Source organism: Haemorhous mexicanus, chromosome 1 (genome assembly GCF_027477595.1).
Source record: "Haemorhous mexicanus isolate bHaeMex1 chromosome 1, bHaeMex1.pri, whole genome shotgun sequence".
Taxonomy (NCBI): Eukaryota; Metazoa; Chordata; class Aves; order Passeriformes; family Fringillidae; genus Haemorhous; species Haemorhous mexicanus.
Window position 1 is genome coordinate 112,212,041 of NC_082341.1, and position 12,048 is coordinate 112,224,088.

The 12,048-nt window shown below is 41.8% G+C and overlaps 1 protein-coding gene across 15 annotated transcripts in view; it reads right to left on the reverse strand.

Moving 5' to 3' along the window:
- The window catches only part of ZNF521 (zinc finger protein 521), a 229,990-nt gene that overhangs the window by 70,766 nt on the left and 147,176 nt on the right, over window positions 1-12,048 (reverse strand). The gene's annotated exons all lie outside the window — the stretch shown is intronic.

The window sequence follows — 12,048 nt, forward strand, 5'->3', positions numbered from 1 at the left end:
TAATTTCTGAGGCCTTCCACCAGAGAATTAAAACCACCCCCCTCCAGGGATGGTACCTGGGGGTTCTCACCTGAGCTTGAGTGTAACGCATTGCACTTTGTGTTTTGTTTCCCCACCTCCAGTGGATCAAGACCATCGCTTTGATATCTAAATCAAAGATTGATAGATTTGATATCTAAACCAAGGGATATATAAATTTCAACAATCAACTTGTTGCTGGATCCACAGGTGGTGATATATTTCTACTATTATCCTTTCTTTCTCATTCTTTATTTCTTTTCCCTGATATATTTTCTTAAGCAATATTTTTATGCTTTCATATTCCTGTATTACTGTAGATAATAATAACCAAAATGGCTACATATCTGCTTTGCACTGTGAACAAATTGTTCTAAAATAAACTCTACATATATACAAACACTAATCATCGATTAGGGATCTATTAATAAGGGGATCTATTAATAAGAACCTGGGTTACCCTTGCCCTCTGGGGTGGGTTGTAACACTTCATCCTTTCAGATTTCCATGTGACTTTTCTCCTAACTACTTTCATCCAGTGTCAGGAACAGGACCAGCTCCCAGTTCCCCCTTGCTGAGAAAATTTCTGTGCAATGATACAGGTTTGGAAGGCTGATGTTTAGTCTTTTACAGGGCAATGGTTGACCATTTGGAGGAGGAGACAGCTGGGTGCTGAACGTAAGTAGGAATAAAAAACTTAGATAGAGAAATAGATAATGAACCCTGGGATTAGACACTCAATTCAATTAGACGAGTATATATAAATGTTAGGCATAAACTGATCCAACATAATTATTTGCACAGGACTTATTTGTGCCCTTCTTAGCTATGCTGAATGAGCACAGATACCAGATTCACTGGGGACACATCTTCCACTGGTGTGGAACTGGGCTAAAGTTCAAAAGTTTTTGGTCACAACTTGCTCAGATCTGCCATCTGGCTTATGTGCACTGAGTTTTACGGATTATATCCATCTCCCAAATGGAATAAGTAGACATTTGTGTGTGTCAGGAAAAAAAAAAAGAAAATAAAATGAAAATCTGCTGTCTGTGTTAACCAGAAGAATGGCCATTTGAGTGGCTTGTGTAGCCTTCACTTTGGCAGCAGGCTGAGGGCTGTCGGCCCTCCCAATGGTGTGCCTTTTGGAGGAGGCGATGTATCCCTTCAAACCTGCAATCTGCTTGACTCCAGTCATCCTGACTGGGGCTCAGGATGTGCCAAAACTTCTGCTAGGATCTGTTAACAGTAAATCTCCAAGGAAATTAGGGCTTAAAAAAACCTTTGCTTTTGTTTTAGATTTGTAGCTGTTTGGGGGAGGAGAACAGCTATGGCAGAAGTGACTCATGCTGCAGCAGTACCTGAGGGCAGGGCATCTCCACGAAGATGAAGCATCCTTACTTAAGACTAGTAGCTTCCAAATTAACATTACAGGAAGGATTGTGTTTCCTTTCAAATACTATGAATTTTGTGTTTTGTGTTGCTATGCTTGAGACTGAGGAAGATTTCTGCTTTATATGTCAGTGTTCACTTATAACTGATCGCCTCAATGTGTCTGTGGTGTTCCGAGCTAAGTAGAAGCAGGTTATGGAAAATACCATCTTATTAGTCTAAGGCATCATTTTGAGTATATCATGAGCTGCAAGTTTGGAGAAATCCACCAACTATTTTTCTGGGTAGTGCCCAAAAGAAAAGGAAGGAGCCATTGCTGTGTGGTGAAATGTTTGGACATGGGCATCATAAAAAAAAATGTTTGGCATCAGTACACAGAACTGTGCTAAGAAACTGAGGGAAAACTAAGGGCATTTTTAAAAGAATGCTCTCCCAATTTTTGGAGACATATTCCTACCATAGATTTTATTTATTTGCTTTTTATTGTTGTTTCCCCTGATCCTAATATTAGAAGACATTCCCTCTGCACATCCCACCTTTTCTGAAACTAGCAGAGACTAGACAGCATTTTGCAGGTGTAGACAGAAGAATGAGGAGGCTACCAGATGTCCCACATCATTTGGGTTACAGCTCTGGCTACCGGTGAGTAACAGGAAGCAAAATGATTTTTCTGAATTTGCTACCCATGGAGCTAGCAAAAAAAGAAGAAATAATTCGCCTATTCTCTTAGTGACTTCAGATCATAATGCATGACAAAATGAAAGGATAAAGGAGTTATGAATTTGGTCAAAAAATATTCATTCAAATACATGATGAATAAAAAGATGCATCTTGTTTACGGTTACAGTTTAATGCTGCTGTTTGTCTGGTTTGTAAGCTATGATTCCTAAAGCAAAGAAAACACACAAGAGGATTTTTTAAAAAAATAATGGCACTAATGACAGATCAGCAAATTATTATCTTGCTGTGTGATGCAGTAAATAGAAAGCTGCCCTATAAAGCAAGCTGCCATCTCAGAAGACTTCTTACAGTTCCACCCATAGGTCCGAACTACTGCAGATTTAATTTCACAAGGAGTGAATTCAGATTATTTCATAACCCTTGAAGATGGCCCCAGCCTATTTTTAATGTGCTGCTGGTATTTGTGAAAACAGTACAATTACTGAAGCTGTTGCTAAAACCCACAGCTACTGAGTACTGCTCGCCTAAAATGGTCTCTGGGACCATTGTGACAGAAAAGCTACTGACACTGCAGACTGTCCAGGAAAGCTATTGGAAAATCTATATGGTGCTAAGTCATAACATGAACCCTTTACAGTCTCTCTTCTAAGGGCGCTACATACATACAGAATAGTAAAAGGCAAGTCCTGGCTCTGGAGTACTGACATCTATGGTGTATGTAAGTTTGAACAAGATGAAATAGCAATTCTAGTTTACTTCTCACATTAATTGTGAGATAGCAGCCAAGTACAGTGTAGGAACCACACTGCCACAGTGGAAGGAAAACAGTTTTTCTAACCCTCCAGAATTATTTGCCTTACTTTGAAGAAACCAAAATGCTCCTAGCTCTCCAATAAGAAACACTTGGAGTTTCATTTAATCATTATTGCTGCCATGTTGTGTAACTCTGCCATTAAAAGTATCCAAGAAGCTATGGCACTCTGCTTCCCCTCTCCCCAATAAACGTCCCTGTAGCTATTTTGGTTTTGGTGGAGAAAAGTCTAGTTGAAAGGCAGAAAAAAACCTCTGGCCCTTGCTACAGAACACGTACTCCAGCTCCACAGGGTCTTTGCTACTGAGACTCCACAGGACCCTGCTAAAACTGTCTGTCTAGTTACAACTCCACACAGTCTCACTCTGGCTAGGCCTTTGGATCAAACCCTTCTCATGTGAACACAGAGAGCGTCTGTGAAACTGTGGAGCAGATGTCTCCGCAGAGACTCACAGATGCTGTCAGGACGGAACTTCAGGCTCAAACATTTGATGCATTTTAAAGAGGGATTCAGAATCAGACTCAAGCAGACAGATTGATCGTCTAACACTTCAAAGGCTTGAGCAGAATTGTTGTTATATTTTTCCTTTGTGCTTCCCCCCACCCACTGGCACTAATGGAGGTGACTTGTGTTTAACTTGACATGTTATGTGGGGTGTACAGGAGGGGACTTCCACCTTCCAATTAAAGGAGTCAGGCAAGAATCATTAGCTGAAGCAAGAGAACATAATGTGGGGCTGAAGGAGTTTAACACACCAGCAGACAATGAGCACTTATTGCAAACCCTGCTTTGCCACACCTGGTTCTGGTTCCAGCCATAAATGTGCAGCCTGAGCTGGGCTTCACAAATGTTTCTTTCATTTCAGAGTAGGTAGTTTGACAAAATCCCACTGTTTTGAAATGTTTTTCCTAACTCTCTGTCTTCAAGGACTAAAACATGCTACAACACGAGACTACTTATCTCTTCAAAGAATTCACAGAAACTGTTATGTATTTTCTCCATACATTAATGTATGTGGTGATTTGGTTTGTTCGTATGGGATCTGGGGGATTTTTGGAGGGAAGAGAAAGGCATTTACAAGTCAGTCATTTGACAAATAACACATACAAAGTTGTCTGTGAAGAAAAGGAAAATGAAATGAGGAAGAAAGGGTGAATGGATTTGTGATCTTCATCTAGGAATCTTGGTAAGCTCTCTGCTTAGTACAATTTGCAAAGGTGAAGCCATGAAAAAAATAAGAAAGGAGGACAGACTCAAGTTCAGAACAGACAATAGGGAGGCAGGAGCATTGGTGATACAGAACTACATGCACAAACATGCTACTGGAGGTATGGAAATAATTCTGGAGGAAAGGGGTTTGCCTTCCTTCAGCAGCTGCCATTTTGGCATGATTTTACTATCTTAGATATGACTCCTAGTCATCCCTCTTGTCCTGGGCTGAAGAGAAAGACTTGTCTGGCAGTTAGTTCAAAGGGGACCTTTCATCAATTGGGTTGAGCTGTGAGACAGTGATGGGAATGTCTCGAAAATATCTGTCCCTCTCCTGTCACCAGCTATGGGAAAACAAAAGAATGGAGGAAATACAGCTGTAAGTGTGGAGAAATACTAGTGAGATTATTAACAGAGGCTTCAAGCAACTCAGGGGATTACATTACAGGGAAAAAAAAGATCTGCTGATGGGAAAAGGAAACAAAACTGCCTAAGACACAAGTTCAAATGTCTATTTTTCTCTACCATGTGTTCTCTATATCAGCCCATTAAATATATAAAACGATATAAGACAAACTTTTCCACAAAAGAAGGGGAAATGGAAATAAACACGACAGAAAAGTTTGCAATTCTACTGTTATCAACTTAATGAGGAAGCAACACAGGATTAATAAAGAAAGATGCCAATGCTCAATCCAAAGTTTACAGCAGGAAGGTGTCTAGCACAGATAGAGGGCCAGTTACTGCCTAGGAGAAAGTTTGAGGGTCTTGTCAGGCATGGGGTGGGGAGGACCCTTTCAGCGATGCCCCAGCAATGTCCATTACTATGTGAGGTCAAAGAGCTCAAGGAAACAAAGCACAGAATAACCTCAGCTCTCTCTCATGTGTGTTAGTAAGGGGGCCAGATCAGTCATAAAGAGAAAAGAGGCATTTAGGCACAAAGGAAGAGCCTCTACTATCACCTGCAACAAAGGCGCTGAAGGAATTACATGTCTGAATATTTTCATTCAGCCGACTAGGAATTAGAGATGGCTCAAGGGGACTTAATTTCAACTGCAACCTTTCCTTCCCCTCAGCAATCCTGTTTCCTGGGTATATGTTAGTGCATAAAAGGCCTGCTGGGAGACTGGAAGGGTAGGGGGTTCTTGTCTGTCCGCTGACACAAGTGTCTTGGGAATAGCTGTCATCCTGTTATTAAATATTTAAATATTTCAAGAGCAAGCTAGATTCATCAACCTTTGGAAAGAGTAATCAAGAGAATGAAAGGTAGACAAAAATAAAAGGAAGAGGTTGGTTATTCTGGGGAAAGAAGATGGGATCACCAGAGGAGAAAATATGCAAAGAGGGAAAAAACTGGCAGATAAAATTGATGAGAAAAGGAAGAATAATGAGAAACAAAAAAGGAAAAGCACTGAAACAATACAAAAGAAATAACAGGGAAAGTAGAATTGGAAAACAAGCTAAAGCAATACCTGGGAACCCTGTGTCTGTACCAGTTAGAAAAAGCAAGCAAGCAAGCAAATACAAAGCAAGGAAGCAATACATAAATTCTCGATAAAGTGGTCAAGAAAAAACAAAAAACAGCAAGAGACAGATACTGTACACAGAGAAAAGAGAGAGGGTGAATATTATCAAGGGTGAAAAGCATTCCAGTGATGGGAAAAAAGGCATATTTCATGATTATTAACAGGAAAGAAATACACTTCATTTTGTATTGCACTGTTTTCCTGCTTTCTTGCCAAAACACTGTTTTTTCCAGAGCCAAACAGAATACACAGTCTCTTAGCTCAAACACAGTTTATGAGTGTCAAGATGACATTCAGGGGTTCTCCCATTCTTATTAAATATACACCTGACAGCTGTAGCAAAGGAAGATGATACCCTGTTACAGAGAGCTGGTAAGATGTATTCCATCCCAAACCTGCCAAACAGGACTTTGAGACAGAAAAGGGAACAGAAAAGGACCATAAGGGAAGTGGTGATGGCAGAGCAGCAGCACCACTTCCTATAGACACTCTTAGAGTGTTTCCCTTGGTGCTCTTGGGAGAGCAGCCCTGAAATGATGGTGAGCACTCTTCAGGGTGATGGGACTCAATGATGGGCTGTAATAGTTGGAGTGCCTTGGTCTAAAGAGCTTAGGCTAGTCAGTGAGCCAAGGAGGCCAGTTCAATTTTAACAGCCTTTAGACAGTGTTTACAGCTGCACATCTCAAAGCTCCTTTCAACCAGAATTTAAATATCACAGTAATCATTTTACAGAGAGGGAACTATAACCACCAGGGTACCGTAACTCATCCAAGGTAACAAAGCAGGTAGTAAGCTAGGAACAGCTCCAGACTCCCCACCAGGTGCCCTTTCCATTTTACCCATGGACTTATCAGATTCTCCTTCTAATATCAGCCTCAAAAGCTGCAAACGTTACAGGCTGGAAGTCGAGCAAGTAAAAGTCTGTTCAGATGGGAAGGCAGCTGTGCAGTCAAAACAAGTGTAACCCACAATGATGTGGGAGAATTCTACCAGAAATAGGCCAACACAGTAAAAATAAAAGAGAGAGGGGAGGAAAGAGAAAGAAGTCAAGGATTGTTCAAAAGAGAATTAAAAGGCGTTTATTCCGTTCTGGCAAGGATAATATAAACACTGTTGTGGTTAAATGTTTGCCTACTGCAGATCATGTTACAGCAGATTTTCTATTCAAAGGGTTTGTTAATGGCTTTGCTATTCCTTGCATGGATCTTGAAAAAAAGCACATGCTATGAATGCGATATCTTTGCTTTTGATGCCAGAGGTTGTGAAAGGAAAGTTGGGAAAGAACTGGCACACAGAAGGAAAGCAGTCAGCCCATTTAGGAATACTCCATTAACTCATAGGAGAAGATTCCCCCAGGACACAGTCCCAAAGAAGACCCCTGGCGAGTTTAGGCTTGTATATCATTTGTCCTATCCAGAGGGCGAGAGAGTTAATGATTATATAGACACCTTGCTGTGTGCAGTATCGTTTGTGCCTCTCGATCAAGTGATGCAGATTACAAGGAATAGCAGTCTGAGGGTTCAGTCAGATGGGAAGGAGACACACATACACACACACACACACACACACACACACACACACACACACACACACACACACACACAAAAACCCATACCCCCCCCTCCCCATCACACACAGAGCTGCTCACATGTTATGAGAACACCATGATAGATTTCACTTGCCACTTAAAGGCTTCAGACTGGCAACATTTCAGATGGGAGGGCAACATTTACATAGATAAAGGTATGTGTAAGGGTTCTGTAACTTTGCACTGGTCACTGGAGGTGCTTGGTACAAGATGCGTAGGCAAAAATCTGGCTTTAAAAGATGGACAAAAAATTCCTCCTACCTAATTAACATAGCTTTTTGTCTAAGGAAGCACCAAACATCATGGCATTTCAGGAGTTATTGATGGCATTTGGGGAGGTTACTGGGGATTTCATGGTCCCTACAGCAGATGATAAAAGGGGAGGGGGAGGGAGAGCAGAGGGTCCAGGAAAACTTATTAAATTTTGGGCATCAAACTGGATTCAAGGAGAAGAGAATCACACCCCACAAGGGACTGGGACAAAAATCCTATGAGATTACTGGCTCAGCTGTGGCAAGCTAATAAGGTTATTCTGAAGCAGATGCAGTCGTTAATACAGTGGTGGCATGGGGATCTCCCGAGAGGGGTCAGAGCCATGATAACTCACGGTAGAGTAATGCACAATATATTTGTGGCCAGATCTTGTGATGGTAACTAAATGAACCTGTGTCAGTACTCTGTTGTTTAACCCACTTTTCTCTTAATCCCATTTCAGTGGTGAGGGATTTCCTCATTCCACCTAGTTTCTTGAAGACAGCCCTGGAAACATTTTAGGCAAGTTATAGGGCCATTAAGCAGGAGATTCAGGTGGACTAAAAGTCACTTTTGGGGAAAATGCTACATAACAGGTCATGTTAATTCCAAATTTATAAAAATATGGCAATTTCTGTTATTTATGGGTGCAGAGCAGAGAGTTATAGGAAGTTCTTTGTGCGCTGTGGAATGGCTGGAGCAATGGAAGAAAGAGGTGGGTTTGACGTGAAATGTGGCATTGCTCAAGCTTTTGACAGTATTTGTGGTACCAGCAAAGTAATTTGTGAAAAATGGCTAAAGACTGTTGGATTCTATCACAAAATCTACAAGCACCAAGCTTATTGGGGACCTGTGATAATGCTGCTCAGGGCCTGCACTCTGTTATGCTTAGTGCCTGATGCATTCTTTATGGCCAGATACTGTGTAAAGGGAACAACTATTCACTTGCTAACTCCTGTTTCTGTCTAGTTGCAGTGGAAGTCAGTGCCAGCCACCACATGATTACTGATGGCTTCTGTTTTACCAGTACTTCAATACCAAGTTCTCTCTACTGTGGAGCTTCCTCTCTGAATTAGATGAACAAGATTTCATTGAAGACCATGTTGAGAATAATGAGATCAAAGCTAGAAAAGGGGGAGGAATTTGTAGGAAGGAGACCCGCTTGAAATATAAAATTATTTTGAACGACAGTGGATGGCACTGGAAAGGTGCATGTTGAGGACAGAGACAGGCAGGGAAAGGCAGGGTAAAGGAAGCCTACACAGGGGCAAAAATGGAACTGGGGGCATCCTGTGGGAAGAGAGAACCTGCAGTCCTGAAAGGGAAAGAAAGTTTAGTAGACTAGACACATCCTCAATGAAGTAGACTTTAAAAAGATAGGTAAAAAAGAGGAGAACTCACACTGAAGCCACCTGTGACATTTAAACTGCCCTGTAGAAAAGCCACCCAAGACTGTTATGTGAGGAGAATAGTACAGTTGGACACTTCTGCTTGTCTTCCTTAAAAATTGGACACAGAAAAAAAATACACTGGACAGATGTAATATAATACATCATCAGAGTAACAGCCAGTTGCAAAAAGCTCAATATCCCAGGGTAAGCCCGGTAGCCAGGAAAGATACAGAAACTATTAATACAGAGGACAGCAAAAGCCCTTAACTACTCTGGAAAGGAAGATGATCCAGGAAGCAGAAAACAAAATCAGGAAACCCAAATTCTAGACTCTAAACTGGCCTGAATGATTTACTGTGTGATTTTCTTAGATCGTTTTGTGTTTGTCACCACAGGGAAACTACCAGCCAAGTATCCAGGCTGCAACTTCCCAATACACCAACCCTCTCTTTGGATGCCCTTAGCAGGCAGTTGGTGCCCATCAGCTCTCTACCTTGCCAGACATCCCTGTGCTCTAGGAGCATCCACAGGGAAAGACGGGGTAAAATCATACTTCGCACCCTGCAAATTTACACCCTCCAATCTTTTGCAGCAACCTTCCCATGTGGAAAAGCCTTTCTTCTTTCTGTTCTTGCAGCCCCCTTTTTTTAAATAAGAGTCCTCAGGGCCCTGTTGTGAGATTTAATTCATTTTTTTGCAACATGCTGAGATTCCAGGTGAGAAGTGCAGCAGCCAGTAATGCTGTTTACACCTCCAACTATGCCAAAGAGCAGGAAAGGCCAAACCCCAGTATGGACATTGATGTAATTCTTCACACGTAACCCGTGCAAGGCAATACCACACTTTGTGTACATGAGTGTGCAGTGTACAGGGGTGGAATCAAAAATCAACTCCTATAAACCCCCTCTCTGAACGCCATGGTGATTGTTACTGCATAAGGGCAGAGGATACACATCAGAAGGATTTATCCAGATAAGGCAAAAATCTGCAGACGTTTTAATCAGTACCAAGATAGATCTTGTTTATATCAAGAACCTTTTTAATGCAGCATTGCTGGTTTGGTCCGACATCATCTCCTGCAGTGTGTGGAGACAGGCCAGGAGTATGAAGGCTACAGAGCAGAGCAGGAAGAAAGTCAACTGTGAAATTGGTAATTTTATGAGTTTCACGGGGGGTTTTGTTGTTAGACACAATGCATTTGGAACAGAGTGCCCGGGGTAATACCATCCACATAGTGTCCATTTGTCAGCTATAGGTAACGATATCTTTAACCTAGAGTTCTGGAGATAAGTACAAAGGGAATCCAAAAGAAGGCTAAGGGTGGAGATGTGCCCATCACGGAAGGGTCATGAGGTATTACTGCCACATCTCTGAACCTGGGGAACCCAACAGAAACAGAGGCATGGTTTGTCCTTGAAGGGGAGTGGGAAAAGTTATCTAATTTTTCAGCAGCCCAGCAGAGTCCCTTTCTCCCCAAAAGATAGGCAGGGAGGAGACCCCCACTGGTGTACCTGACAGTGCATGTATTCTACAGGGTTGTGTCAAGATTGCACAGGAGGGCAGGATTGCAAAATCATGTGGGGCTGAGCAGCATACAACATTTGATCCCATTTTCTCACAGAAAAATACCTGGCCCTGTTTCCCAGTTTTATTCATCTATTTCTTCAAAACGTTATCAGCTTTATGCTTGTTGTAACAATTCCTTTGTATCTGAAACTTCAATAGTTAATATCAAGGACATGGGTTAAATGAGCAAATGCATTTGCAGCTTTCATTCCACCTGCAGTGTGCTTATTTGGTTTCAGATGCTGAGGTCAGACTTAAGGGGGAAAAAAAAAGAGAGAGAGAAAAGGAAAAATGAAAAAGGAGAGAACTGCTCGGGTAGAGTATGTTAAGAAGGGCATCAGCCACAGCCTAAAGGGTTAAGCAGAAAGTAAAAGAAGGATGGGAATGAGCATAGCCATTGCTTTGTGTGAAAGACACAGTCTTTCCACCTCACAAACCTCTGTAGGATTCTGGGTCTGGATGGCAAGCTGTGGCTCCATGCGGGTTATGATTTACATTGAGTTTGGTTGCATATTTACTTGGTAGCACACAACAAAGACTGGGGAGGGAGGGGGAGTGAAGGGAGATCAGCACTGATCTGCCTGTAGTATCGCATCAGCCTAATTCAGAAACGAGCTGGGGTGGGTTAGGTTCATCTCCTTTGTTCCAGGACACACCCCAGGAGGATTTCTTCTCATCTGGGAGAAAACATACCTGTTGTGCTTCACTTCTCCTCATAAAAGGGAAACATTCAGGTCAAGGTGTGCTTACAAAAGGAGCGGGGAGCTGGAAATGCTGTCAGGCATGTAAGTCTCGAAACCTGGGTCTCTCCCTCTCTCCCACTCTCACACTTGGGGACAAATGAATGCTACTCCCAGCTTAAAACACTCTGGTCACAGATCAGGCCAAATTGGGTGTTAAATGATTAGTTAAAACATTTCTAACCCCCACTCTCCCTGCTTTAAATTAATGTGATTAAATTATGTACAGTGCTTAACGTTGTACATGAAGATGTGGCCCCATCTCCTCTCGTTCTGGTGCTACTGTGGGAATTTGTTAATTCAGCTTTCCAAGGGCTATTGTGAGGATAGTCACAATGTATACACATGTTAAAGAGAACATATATTTTCCTGTATTTTGTACAAAATCCTTGCACTGTATTAAAATATGTAAGCAAATTCTAGTGTTAAGATATTTCCATATAATGATTTATTCCATTATCATTTTTTCCATCTCAGAATGCAATTAATATGGTTGTGTGTTAAATGATTCAGTGAAAGTAAATCTTTTATATTCAGGTAAGCAATTCAGCCTTGTAAGGTTTTATGGGAATTAGATTTTTTGAAGTCTGTGTTGAGCATGCCCATAACTCTGACAGAGCCCTGCAGGCTCTTGTCTTCACCTTCAAATCATAAGACAGAGAAATCAAGCTCCCTCTGTGCTCTCAATTATACCAAAAAACACGGAGCAGAAGTCTTCAGTAATTCAATCCCTGTGGAAGCTTCTTCATACTGTTTGCACTGTTGGAACTGCTGACAGCAGCAATCCCAGAATCCCTCCTGGTAGGCTGTCAAAGTTCCTCGTGCCGTGTGAGCAGCACTGCTCTGTCCCACTGCTCCTCCTCCAGAGACCTTTAA